This window comes from Centropristis striata, chromosome 2 (genome assembly GCF_030273125.1).
Source record: "Centropristis striata isolate RG_2023a ecotype Rhode Island chromosome 2, C.striata_1.0, whole genome shotgun sequence".
NCBI classification, from domain to species: Eukaryota; Metazoa; Chordata; class Actinopteri; order Perciformes; family Serranidae; genus Centropristis; species Centropristis striata.
In genome coordinates, this window is record NC_081518.1 from 21,480,669 (window position 1) to 21,495,325 (window position 14,657).

Genomic DNA, 14,657 nt, shown 5'->3' on the forward strand with positions numbered 1-14,657 from the left:
CAAAGTCTGGGGCCCACCACAGAGAAAGCCCTGTCCCCCCTGGTTTTAAGTCTCGCTCTAGGCACCACGGGCTGGAGCTGGCCCTCGGACCTCAATTTGAGCGCTCAAGTATAGATTTGGATGAGGTCCTTGATGTACTATGGGGTCAGTCCATTCAAAGCTTTAAAAATAAACAAACAAACAAACAATACGAAAATGAACAGGGATCCAGTGCAAAGACGCAAGGATTGGGGTATTTAATTACAGATATCGGTCACTTTGTCGGCGCTGGAAGTCAGATATCACAGAAGGCATAGAAGCCTCTTTCATAGTGCCGTCCTGTGACTCTGCCGCTGAGATCATGTGAACCGATGACTCTGTCGCTGAGACCATGTGAACCGGCAACTGCCACCGAGACCATGCGAATCGGCGACTCTGTCGCTGAGAGACCATATGAACCGGTGACTCTGTCGCTGAGACCATGTGAACCAGTAACTCTGCCGCTGAGACCATGTGAACCGATGACTCTGTCGCTGAGACCATGTGAACCAGTAACTCTGCCGCTGGGACCATGTGAACCGGTGACTGCTACTGAGACCATGCGAACTGGCGACTGTCACTGATACCATGCAAACCTGCTACTGCTACCGAGACCATGCGAATCGGCGACTCTGTCGCTGAGAGACCATGTGAACCGGTGACTCTGTCGCTGAGACCATGTGAACCAGTAACTCTGCCGCTGAGACCATGTGAACCAGTAACTTTGTCGCTGAGACCATGTGAACCAGTAACTTTGTCGCTGAGACCATGTGAACCAGTAACTCTGCCTCTGAGACCATGCAAACCAGTAACTCTGCTGCTAAGACCATGCAAACCGGCGACTGCCGCTGAGACCATGCAAACCTGTGACTGCCACTGAGACCATGCGAACCTGCGGCCTCTACTGAGACCATGCGAACCGGCGACTGCCACCGAGACCATGCGAACCGGCGACTCTGTCGCTGAGAGACCATGTGAACCGGTGACTCTGTCGCTGAGACCATGTGAACCAGTAACTCTGCCGCTGAGACCATGTGAACCGATGACTCTGTCGCTGAGACCATGTGAACCAGTAACTCTGCCGCTGAGACCATGTGAACCAGTAACTTTGTCGCTGAGACCATGCGAACCAGTAACTCTGCCTCTGAGACCATGTGAACCGGTGACTCTGTCGCTGAGACCATGTGAACCAGTAACTCTGGTTCACATGGGAATAAAAATGGGTCTTAAGACGAGACTTAAAGCACTCCACCGTGGGGGCTGTTGGGACATGGAGTGGGAGGGCATTCCAAAGTCTGGGGCCCACCACGGTCTTAAGACGAGACTTAAAGCACTCCTAAGACCATGTGAACCAGTAACTTTGTCGCTGAGACCATGCGAACCAGTAACTCTGCCTCTGAGACCATGTGAACCGGTGACTCTGTCGCTGAGACCATGTGAACCAGTAACTCTGCCACTGGGACCATGTGAACCGGTGACTGCTACTGAGACCATGCGAACCGGCGACTGCCACTGAGACCATGCGAACCTGCGACTACTATTGAGACCATGCGAACAGCCGACTGCCACCGAGACCATGCGAACCGGCGACTCTGTTGCTGAGAGACCATGTGAACCGGTGACTCTGTCGCTGAGACCATGTGAACCAGTAAGTCTGCCGCTGAGACCATGTGAACCGATGACTCTGTCGCTGAGACCATGTGAACCAGTAACTTTGTCGCTGAGACCATGTGAACCAATAACTCTGCCTCTGAGACCATGCGAACCAGTAACTCTGCTGCTAATACCATGCAAACTGGCGACTGCCACTGAGACCATGCAAACCGGCGACTGCCACTGAGACCATGCGAACCGGCGACTGCCACTGAGACCATGCAAACCTGCGAATGCCACTGAGACCATGCGAACCTGCGACTGCTACTGAGACCATGCGAACCGGCGACTGCCACCGAGACCATGCGAACCGGCGACTCTGTCGCTGAGAGACCATGTGAACCGGTGACTCTGTTGCTGAGACCATGTGAACCAGTAACTCTGCCGCTGAGACCATGTGAACCAGTAACTCTGCCTCTGAGACCATGCGAGACGCAGGTGTTGGTCTCTTGCATGCAATGTTTAGACTTACCCTCTCCGCCCCCTCCCCAGAAACAACAATTACAAATCTCACAAAAGTTTTGTTAATCTAAAAAGTTACCATCAAGATGTAACCTCTCCTTGGATGGAAGTGTGTGCAATGGTTGGTTTAAAAAAAAAAGATGATGTTTAGTATGACTGACTTGCATTATTAAGTCATGTATTTAAATATACATTTCATGTTTGTGTTTGTTGAAATGGAATACATACAATGTTTTGTGTATCACTTTGTGCAGAATTAACAATTGAAGAATTTTTTAAAAAGCCTATCTTTTCAACCGGTGAACGGGGGCAAGTGGGTCCAGAAGTCATCCAGCTGTTCTTGGACTGTGGGGTGTCTGTATTTTCAGAACCTGATGACACACAATACCAAATCTATTCATACATTATAAATACTCAATTGTGAATTAATATTTTATTATTCAAATGAAGTAGTTAAGACAGCAGATTGTATTATCAGGCCATGTCTGTGTCCACTGTGATGGGGAAAAAAACAAACCCATACCTTGTAGACTGGAGAAGGAGTTGTGGGTGCGTTATCCATCATCCACAGCCGGCCGGTTGACGGAGGTCTTTGAGGTACCCCATGGTCGGAAGTGGTTGGGCTAAGTGGGGCAGGATCTGCAAGGTCGAGACTTGTCCAACGCACTTTCTGAGCGCGGCATCTTGGAAGCAGTGGTTTTCCTTGTCTCACTTGGTCCTGCAATATACAATAGCCTGTACAACAATAACTCACAAAATAACACAATTGTAACAATAATATGCAACTGTAAGTGATCTGAACTAAATGAATTTGCTAACTTAACTGTGCCTAGACCAGCATAAAAAGCTAACCTGTACAAACTAAATACTCTACTATAAACCTAACCTACTCCAAACCTAAATATAAATGTGCAAAAAATATGAAAAGTTAGCTTAGTCTGTCTTGAAGATGCTGGACACAGGAAACCTGGAAAAGTCAGAAAATGCAGTGAGTTCTATACTATATATTGAGGACCACATGCTGAAAGATCTGCATAATGTGAAATACAACAAACAACAACATGGTGATGGCTTCTCAGGTTTTAGCCTACAAAATAAATAAATACAATATGAGGAGGAGTTAGTTAAAGTATGCGAGCTAGAAATGGCAGAAAATGCTGAATATTGCGATATTCAAACCAAGATGGCACACTTCCTGTTGGGTTTGAGGTATGGCTCCAAGAGGCTTTTTGGTGCGTCTCCACATGATTCATATGTGTACCAAATTTTGTGTCTCTACGTGAAACCTACTGCTCGGGCCAGGCGTAAAACATGTGACTTCCTGTTGCAGCGGGGGGCGCTATGACTGTGTGTCAATATTGACACGTGGGTGTGTTTAGGGCTGGCCCCTCATCACTCGTGAGAAATTTGGGACAGATTGGACAATGTATGGTGAAGTTATCCAGTCTGGTGTTAGATGGCGAGACGCCATATTTTGCCGCCATGCCACGCCCACATATTGTGAAGGTCAGTAAAGGTGTTGATAAGTTGTGTTCCCCAAAGCCTTGTGATGGTACTGACCAAGTTTGAAGTCAATGGGATTAAATCTGTTTTAATTTTTTCATGTTTCTCAAAAAGAAACATATATCGACGTTCAGAAAGAACTCAGGACGCTCAAAGTGAAGTCAGATCAATGATAGGTATTATGGTTTTGCCAAAAATGCTTTCTGTTCGAGGCCAGAAATTTCAGTTTTTCCACCTCTGGCCACTCTTCCGGAACATTCCGTTGATTGCTCTGCTCTGATTTGTCGACCCCAGCTGGCCACCTGGTTGCTTAGCTACCAAAGCCTCCCCCAATAGAGTCATAGAGTCCCTGTTTCACTGGTGATTGAAAACCCCGCCCCTTTTGATTAGCCACGAGAATGACGGTCCAGAGGCAAGCACACAATCAAAATTTCTTTAGAAATGTTCCAGTTTCATTCTACTAATTTATGGATCAAGGAAGGACAAAGTTCTCTCTAATTTTCATTGATCTATCAGTTTTGTATTCAGTAAGAACTTTACACAGGAGGTTCCTTCTGGTTTTTATAGATTATTTTTAATGATTAACCAACCAACCAATTCGAGCTCCTAAAGTCTGGGAGATGTTACAGGGTCCCACTAGCTAAGGGAGCCTTTAACAAATCCTTTATCTTCAATGCTACTCGCCTCCTCAACTCAACATAAGTGATGCACTAACTTTGAACTGCTCTTAATTGTCTTTTTCTTTTCTTATTCTATGTTTTAACTGCATTCTCAACTGCTGTATGTTTTTAAAGGGATTCTGTATCTTTACGGTGAGCCGAAGGCAAATTTCCACCATGGTGAATAATAAAGATTTATTGTATTGTATTGTATTAATTCTGAAGTCATCTGTTCAACTTGCATATAAAGCCTTCAGATTAAACAAATAATATTTTACTGCTGTTTGAAGTGAGATGTGCTTATTCAAATGTGCTCATTTTATAACAGCTGCACATGTAAAAACTCCTGACTTTATTTCATGAGAATAGTAATTCAACACTTTGGCTCGTAGCTGCTGACGGACGCCCACATAGTCAGAGGCAGCCAGTGGTGAAATGTATTGCGGATGGGGAGTCCAGGACCCGGTGTCAGCGCTCCACCTGGCAGCAGGAGCAGCATTGTGTTGTCGGTGTGGCCTGTGAGCTGACGAGCCAAGAGCCACTGCCAGGTTTATAAAAATAAGCAGCACCTCCTCCTCCTCCTCCTCCTCCTCCTCCTCCTGCGTGCATTTAAACAAGAGCTCCACAATGACAGTTTCAAGGTTAGGAAACATCACATGGGTGCTTTTGAACTCTCAGAGCTTCTCTGGGTGCTCCGTATTTATTTTTGGGCTCACAGATGTGACTGCAGAGTCAGAGCGGGATGGTAAACCTGTCTGCAGCTTCCCTGCAAAGAAAAATAACATTTTTAAAAGATCATTAAAGGCTCTGAAGATTGCAAGTTAAAGGACCATTTCAGGTTATGACAACTCCTTCTCCTCATATACATTTGGACGTCATTTCTGTCCGTAATGGCATACTTACAGAGGTAATTGCTGAGATCTCAGAAGGCGGCGAATGGTCCACAAGTGGATCCCATTATAATAAGAACAACCATTAACAGACAATTACCCTCTTGTGAAGCACTAAAAGAGCGTGCATGAGCTAATAGAGAGCTGCCAGAACTACTTCAGACCACGAGGGGGAAATATGCCACAGACCGGTCCACACTGTACGTTATTATTATTCAAATTATCAGTCTGGACATGAGCAACAAGGCAAACATGTGCCAGACAGCAGCACAAGGAATGAGCTCCACTGCTGCATGAATAATACTCTGATAATTACTACACAGACAAATTCATCAGGCAGAGAAACATCAGCCAGAAATGTCATTAAACCTCCTATGGGAGGAATTAAGTACTTTAACTCAAGTATTGTACTTCACAGTAATATTGAGGTAATTGTACTTTACCTGAGTGTTTCCATTTTATACTATTATTTACTTCGACTCTCTGCAGATTCTAATTACTGATAAAAATAAGTAAATAAAGAAATAAATGATGATATATTATCATAAATAAAGAACCTAAAATGAGCTCCATCTGCTGCAACATTAAAATGATCCAAACATGAGTCTATCATAATTATAATTTGACAAAATAATTAATATTATTCTGCAATCTGCATTGTAAAACTTTAACTTTTGGTACTTTAAGTATCATCACAGAAACCATTGAGCAAATATTGTACCTTTTACTCAACTACATTTAGCTGACAGCTTTAGTTTCTTTTCAGGTTGAGATAAAAAATACATTTAAAGTGATTCGACTTGTTTTTTTCTTTTAAATTAAACCTACCAGTATATTAAGTAGTTAAAATGAGCCCTATCTTGATCAAATTAAATCCTGCTTACATAATTGCATCATAATATTAATCCAACAATATATATTTGAAATATAAAACAATCTGAGTGGGTCCATTCTGCATAACAAGTACTTTTACTTACTGATACTTTAAGTACCTTTTGATGCTGATACTTTTGTACTTTTACTTCAGTAAGTTTTGAATGCAGGACTTTTACTTGTAGTAATGGAGTAAATTCACAGTGTGGTGTTAGAACTTTTATTGAAGTAAAGGATCTGAATATTTATTCCACCACTGCTCACAGGATGCCGATTGACTCGAAACTTGAAACCTGATAAGGTTAACGAGTTCCTACTTGTGATCTTGACTTCATGAAGAAAGATTTATCTGACTTCACACGATGATGGCAGCAGTCATGAAAGTGCAACACATTTCCAGGTACAAGAAACCTGAAAATAAAATGTTTAATGGCGTCTGTCCGCTACTGCATCATTTGTCCTCCACTCTTTGGTTTAATTGTGTGCACACTTGCCATGCTTTGAACATACTTTTATATTTTTACTAGGGCCGGGATTCGATTAAAAAATTTAATCTAATTAATTAGAGTCTTTGTAATTAATTAATCGAAATGAATCACATTTTAATCGCATATAAATATTTGACCTGAGAACAGTGAGAAGTAATTTTTTTCACCTGGATTTTTAGTATACCATTGAATAATGACTGAATACATAAGTTTAAGCAACAAAAATTCAGGTAGCCTATAGGTAGGTAGACCTTCTGTAAACTATAATACTTTGGTTTTTAAAGTAAAACACAATCCACGCTAGCTACCACACTTGCCGCTAGCTGCTATATGTTTTGCATTGAGGTGATACTTGAGGCTGGATGTGCTGCGGTGATATGTGAATTCCTTGTTGCATAGCAACACAACCATGCTCTTATCGACGCTTCCATCCGTTGGTTTTTTGTACCAAAATGTCCCATCATCCACGGGGCCAACCAAAGCGCTCTCATCAGCTTCTTCGTTCATGTTCACTGTGGTTTGTTGTTGTCTGAACTCATCAACGCTAGTTGGTGCTCCAGTATAATCGGTCCGCTTGAAACTCATCCAGTGAGAAACGTTCCGCGGTGCAAAAATAAGTGTGATTAAAATGCGTCAATTTTTTTAACGTGTTAATTTTTGTGTAATTAATTAATCTTAATTAAAACGTTAAAGTCCTGGCCCTAATTTCTACATTCCTGATCTTCTGTTTAGCTACAAACCATCCAGAACTCTCAGATCATCAGGGACTGGTCTGCTCTGTTTTCCTAGAGTCAGAACTAAACATGGAGAGGCAGCATTCAGTTTTGCTCCACATATCAGGAACAAACTCCCAGAAAACTGCAGTTTAGAGGTGCCGCTTTTTCCTAAAAGGGTGAAGCCGGGTGTGCCGGATAGATTGAGGGACTCTCGTTTAGTGATATGAGTAGAGAATTTGATAGTTTAAAAAATATACTTTATCAGCTCGCTTTGAATATATATATATTTTTTTAATGTACTTCTATATTTAATCTGCTTGTTTTTAGCTTAAATTTTAATATATGAATGTCACTTTATAAATGTCTATTTTAAATGCTTTTAATTTTTTTTGTGTAAAGCTCTTTGAATTGCCCTGTTGTTGAAAGGTGCTATACAAATAAACTTGCTTTGTCTTGCCTTATATGTTTATTATAGGCGTTGGAACACTTCGGGTTCGGAAGTTGGAAATGTGGACCTCAGAATTTGACTGGTGGCAGCATTAGTCCTTTGACAGCAAACAGGAAAACTGGACTTGTGTCCTGCAGCATCAGCTGATTGGCAGCCATGAAGAAGAGCCAGTTAGCTGTAAATGAGCCAATCACTGAGAGGCCAATCAGCCAATTAGGGGGCTTCTATTTCAGGTCCAGAAAGAGAAGATGTTGGAATAAAGCGTGCAAACTGGGAATCTGCCCAGTGGAGGAGCTGGCACTGCGTTTGTTAGAAAATAATAAAACAGGGAATTATTTAATCTGCTGTGATTCTGTTTCAGTTCTCAGGAGATCCGTCCAGTCATCTCGTTACACCTCGGGTCAGAACACGACCGCTGTTTTTATTGGTTTTAGTTTTTATTGCTTATTGTTTTTAAATGTCATCCTGGTGCGTGTCTTTGCACTCTAAATCGTCTCTGTGTTTGAAATACGCTGTTTAAATAAAGCTGCCTTGCCTTCAGTTCCAACAAGCATTTTCAAGACTCATTCAGAGATTCTGTTTATGTGAGATTCTGCACAGAGGGTCTGACGGAGAACGAGCAGGTAGACAGGTTATAAAAACAAACTCTACAGATCCACAGGTCAAGGGAGAAGTTTGGAGTGAAGCAGCAGAAAGTTTCTGAATTTTTTGAATTCTAAAGTCATTCAACTTTCAGAAACCAGAAAAGAAAAGGTGACTTTGAACAGAATGAGACTCGTTCTTTCAGTCATTACAGAAGTCATTCAACATTTACAAAAACTGGCATGTGGAGAGAAGAAGAGGTCACTTTAGACAGAAGAAGACTTTTGTAATAATTATAATGAGTATGAAGAAGGAGAAAAAGAAAGGTGACCAGGAGAGCTTGATTTAAAACATGAAGGAGCAGGTCAAGTGGACTTTTATTGCATCAGACAAACAGGAATAACTGACAGATCATTTTAAGGTTACCAACCTGCTGACAGCCAAAGAGAAGAAGCAGAAGAACTATTGCCTGATTACCTTCCTCGCTCCTCTCCTCGTGTCTTGCAGTAAATGTCCACCTGGTCAGGCGATGTCGGTGAGGACGGTGACAACTCTTCTTCAAGAAAATTTGATGTTAATAGTGTAAATAATGGCCCCATTTAGAAGAAAATAGAAAATAAAGAATCATATGATTTGGGGCGTGGTTACCTTTTATTGTCACTAAAAAGGCGGTCCATCAGGAGAAAAGCAGAACAATGCGTACGCTGAACTCGATGAGCCGCCAAATGCTCATAGGAATCTATGGGTGTTGCGTACAAACAGTCTATTCTGTCGTTAAGGTTCTTAATCAAAAAGCCAAACTATACAGAACTGACAGTCCTTATTAAACAATATCTTTCCTCTGCACAAAAACAAATTGTTATATCGAAATAATTTTCAGCCCCGCGGGTATGTTTGTACGACGGAGTATTAGGGCCAAGTTTAAAAAAAAAAAAAAAAAACACCCGGGGGAGGGAGCTAATATTTCGGGAAAACAGTCGCAAATTTACGCAATTGAATGTGGCAAATCTACGAGAAAAAAGTAGCAGGTTTGAGTCTGAAAAATAATGTTTTGTATTCTCGCAAATTTGCCACTTTTAATCTTGTAAATCTGCAACTTTTTTCTCTAAATATTACCCCCCTCCCCCGGGTACATATTTTTATTTTTATATTTGGCCCTAATACACTGTTGTATGTTTGCAATTGTTGACTCAAGTGTCTAAAACTTGATGTATAACTGTTCCATTAACGTTGCTAAAAACAAACAAATGTCACAGGTGTCCAGTCGTTGTATCCACACCTCAAGATGTTTTTTAAGGACCTGAGACATCGTGCGGGATGCGTGCATTTGTGGGTCACAAGCCGGAGAATCGAGGATAGAGGAGAATTAAGATCCACCTTCTGTTCCCTTTGTGAGAGACATGAGGTGAAATCTGTGTTCGTCATCTTGTCACATTTACAACCAAAGTCCCAAAGTGACTCTGAGACTATTGTACTGATGAGCCGACCTAATGCTGCTCATAAAAAACATATTAACCTTCATCTCCTCTCTTCTCTGGACATGACCGGCTGCTTCTGACAGAGTTTTTTCCTGCAGATTGAAGCTTTTCTTTTTTTTTTATTGTTTTGCTATATGATAAAAACATGAGAGCTGTACAGATGGATCATGTGAGTTATTAAAATGTCTCTGTATCTGTTCCATGACTTAAGAAAAACAACCTCAAATTAGGACGTGGTGAACTGACAGATTGGTAGGTTATTATGGTTATTGCACAGTTTAATGTAATGTAATGTTTATTGTGTAAAAACTGCATTTTTGGAAGAAAAAATCAAAAGCAGACTAACTTCCTGCTTCAGTCTTGACCTGCTGTATTCCCTGAAGTTATGTATGTATTTCTCCTCTACAATAAGAGATTGTTAGAAACTTTAAGCAAATAAAGTGGTTTATATAATGTGGATCAAGTTCTGACTAGTTTACAACCTGACTGATGTGTTTCCAGATCTCAGCTCTTACTTTAGGTTACTTTTGAATATTTGCTCTAAAAACTAGATTTGTTCAAACTGTTCATATATCAATTTTTGGTCATTATGTTAAGAGGGCTAACCAATACAACAAGTGATTAAAAATACTTCAAGTTTTGTTTATTTAGACATGTCTTTTAAAAGTTCTACACACTACACAATAAACAAACAATGTCTTATAGCCATAGACTGTATAAATAATGGATGTAGTCACCGCAACGTCACCTGTTGGTTTGTGGTCCGTTGGAAGCATCGAGTTCAGTCGTCATCTTGTTTCCGATACAGGGAGCAGACCATATCTGCGGAGGAGTGAGAGGGATCTGATCACTGACTACACGCCTCTCTACACCTTAACCTGACTGAGAGAAATCGCTGCTAATTCATGTTAGCATTAACTGGAGCATTCACTGGGATGTTAGTTTTGGCAAAAAACAAAAACAAAGTTTTACCTAACTCAGAAAACGGAACAGCGACTCCTTGGAGTGTCTGTTAGTCCAACCAAACACTGAACAAGACATTTTAATGAACAAAACTTTCAAATAAACTTATATATACATATAAAAACACATTGTTGTTTATACGCATTGCTCTGCTACTCTTCTGATGAGTGCTTGTCTTGTTAGAGACCTGTCAATCAAAGGTAGCCACGCCCCAAATCATACGATTCTTTATCTTCTATTTTCTTCTAAAGGGGGCCATTATTTACACTATTAACACCAAATTGTCTTGAATAATATTTTTTACAAGCGATTGAGACCGTAGTGTTGTCCTAAAAAAAAATCTGAGGTAATAAAGCAAGGGAGAAGTTTTATCATTTTGTATTGAAATGAATGGACCCAAATGCTTCTGCTTTTTGGGCCTTACCTCTCTCTGTGAATCACGCCTTCTAATGGCTGATTTGCACATCAACATTCTTTTGTTTACAAATATATATTCATGTTTATAATATTTGTGAGTATTTTACCAAGCTCAAGAAAGACACGACAGCCAAAGCTACGACAATTAGATGCAGGTTAAGTTGTAATAAACAACAATTATGCTTTAATTCTGTCTCAGTTTGAGTGTTTCCTTCCAACTGATTCTATAAAACATGAAACATGGGACTTACTACAAAACCTTGAAAAGGCCAAAATTTTCCTTTGAGTTATTATTTCCGACTGAGGGAGTAGCTGTGCCGACTATAGCTGAACTTTGTGTTGTTGTTGAGGTTTTCTTCTGCAAAAGTTCAGCTAACTTCAATTCTGACCCACGTTATGCTGACCTCAGCAGCAGGCACCCAACATTAACATTCTGGCATAGCCCCGAGGTGTTGGTGGTTCACTGCAGAGAAGAAATGAGGAAAAGTACATTTTGTGCCTCTGAGTTCTGTAACTCTGCTCCCCAAGAAAACTACCAGAACTGGAGAAAAAAAATCTCAAGGATGGCGGAATTCAGAGAGGACGGGGAGGCCAGGTTTAAGTTAATTCTGTGAAATTTTAGGCTGTTCTCAATTACTGTAATTTATAGATTACCTGTGTCATCGTGAGTCAGGAGGCTCATCTCGTTGTGACCCATTCATGTTTCTTTGTTGGAATAATAACATCAGAAAGGGAGGGAAGAAGTGAGGTGACGTGAACAGAGAAAGTCTGTTTCGCGACTTTGTTTTTTAACCCAAATGTTGATGTTTATCCAAACCTTAACCAAGTTGTTTGTTTCCTAACATTATCCAGGTCTTTTTAAAAAAACGGCTGCGTGATTATTTAGCAACATACAGTCATTGAAAAAATTATTAGACCACTCTTTTTTTCTCTAAGTTCTTGTTCATTTCAATGCCTGGTACAAGTAAAGGTGCATTTGTTTGGACAAATATAATGGTAATAACAAAAATAGCTGATGAGAGTTCAATTTAAGAGCTGACATTTAGCCATTTTCCATGGTTTTCTTGATGATGATTTTGGTTATCAAGAAAACCATGGAAATTGAAGAAAACAATAGTCTAATAATTTTTCCATGACTGTAGAACATTCACATTTTGTAAGATTTCATCCAAACCGTTTGTGGGATACGTTGGAAATATTTATTATAATGTAGTCCAGAGCCTCTTGTTTGCTGCTTTTTCTTAGGATCATGTGCTGCTCTTCCAGCCGATTCGGTCTTCTTTAGATAATTTTATGACTTTTTTAAAATGTTATCAACAAAACTATGTCACTGCCAGTGCTCTCATCATCCCTGTAACAACTTAACTTTTGGCATTTATGTGCATTTATTTTACTGTTCGAACCATCTTTTTAAACGTCTAACCAGGAACTTTTTACCCCTAACCTTGGAGAGGAGTTTTGTAGCCTAAAACGAACAACAGTGAAAGTGAAATGTAACAAAGCAGCGATCGGCCAGTGAATGAGCTGATAACAACCTAAGAGACGGTAGAGTAGGCCTCTACTTGCCCTTACTTATGGAATGATAAGCGTTAACATAAGCGATAGGGTTTGGACTCAAGTCACACGACTTGGACTGGAGTCATTAATTTGATGAATTTTGACACGACTTGACAAAATGTAAAAAGACTTGCAACTCGACTTGGACTAATAACTTGTGACTTCACTTGGACTTGTGACTTTCACTTGACGTGAAAAGACTTGTTACTTTCCCCCAAAACCCAGAGATTAAAAAAAGTCTGTTACTAAGGACCGCTCTATCTCTCTAACTGTGTGCTGCTGGCTCAACATCCAATCAAATTTCATCCACGTTATTTTGATCCGACGAAGAAGAACTGAAAATGAGTCAACAAGCGGTCAACAAAAAATGAATTGCAGTATGCAAAACATGCAGGTTGAAGATTACAAGAACTTTGTACGACATTTGAAGTTGCACGAAGAATGGTAAGTTTTAAATGAATGCTAACGCTAGCTTCTTGGCTAAGGAACTTTGCTAGCAGCATTGCTAAATTAGTGAGAAACACACACACACACACACACAGGCCATATGAGATGAGACAGACAGGACAGAAACTGCTGTGGAAGTAGTTATAGTGCAATATGCTCTTGTTTTGCACTTGTTTGTTTTTTCAAATGTGTTTGAAGAATGTTCTGGCAAAAAAAGTTTTGATAAATAAATACAGATTTTAAAAGCATACATGATCCGTGTAAATATTATCAATCTGCTGTTAAAAGGACTCGAAAATCAAATTGTAGGACTTGGGACTTGACTTGAGACTTGTCAGTCTTGACTTGGGACTTCAGGGCAATGACTTGGTCACACTTCTGATAAGCGCTAATAAACACCCATTTAATAGTGTGGTAACATCCAGATCAGGTGGCTCTTCATTTTGCTCTTCTAGGTCATCCAAACTATTGTCTCTTCTGCGTTTGATCCGAACTACAAAATCAAAACAAAAAAGCTCTGTGGTGGATTCAGGCTATCAGAGGGGACAAAGAAATACAAAGAATGCAGCATGCAGAACAATTTCTAACATGTAGTGCAGCATATACCATGTTTTCTCCACTGGAAGAGCCCTGCAGAGGGTTTCAGCTCATCAGATACCAGCGGTGTGCACAGCCTGCCGCGTCTCATATGGATGCACAAGACGCCCTTTAGCATCTGAATGAGATGCACCAGGCTTTCCTGTTACTCCAATGCAAACCCCTCTGCTGCAATATCTGACGCTTGGAGTAAATGTATATAAAGAGCACAAAGGTCCAAACAAACCTGGACTTTTTCCCCAGGAAACTTCTTCTTGAGTCAGCCTGCTTAAGCCTTGTGTTGTCTTAACCCTTGTATGCACTTAAATGGGTAAAGAAATGACCCACCTTCACCAAACCCCTTAAATAAAACAGCTTGATTGACACAAATCTGTTTGCATGAGGAAACAACCTGTCACTCATCACAAACTTTATGAATATATATATTTTTTCTCCTCTGTACAATGCAGAAAAACTTGATTTAATCAGTGGAGTCCAATCGTTTTTATTACAGCACACCTGTCATAACTGTTTTACTGTTTTTCCACTAATTTCAATTCTGACCCCTTAGACAACACAAGGGTTAACTGTGTCAAGTGTGGAAGTAGTTGTCTTCAAGCCCGACTAACCTTCGTCAGGTGGTTTTATTGCATAAAATGAATCGCTTCCCATCAACAGTGAAGTTAATCTTGTAAAGTTGTTTTGCATGTAACAAGCAGCAAACATGAAAGTATAATATGAGCTGGATCGGGAGCTGCCACTTGTAGAAAATGTTTTATCCCAGCGGCATTGCAATTCTAAATCCCCCTGCAGCCTTAAAAACGTAGCATTTTCGCCACCGACCGCATTAGTTAAAGAGACGCCTGTAAAACTGTTGACAGGACACTTCCAACTGCAAACAAGTTAAATCACGACTCTCATAAGAGA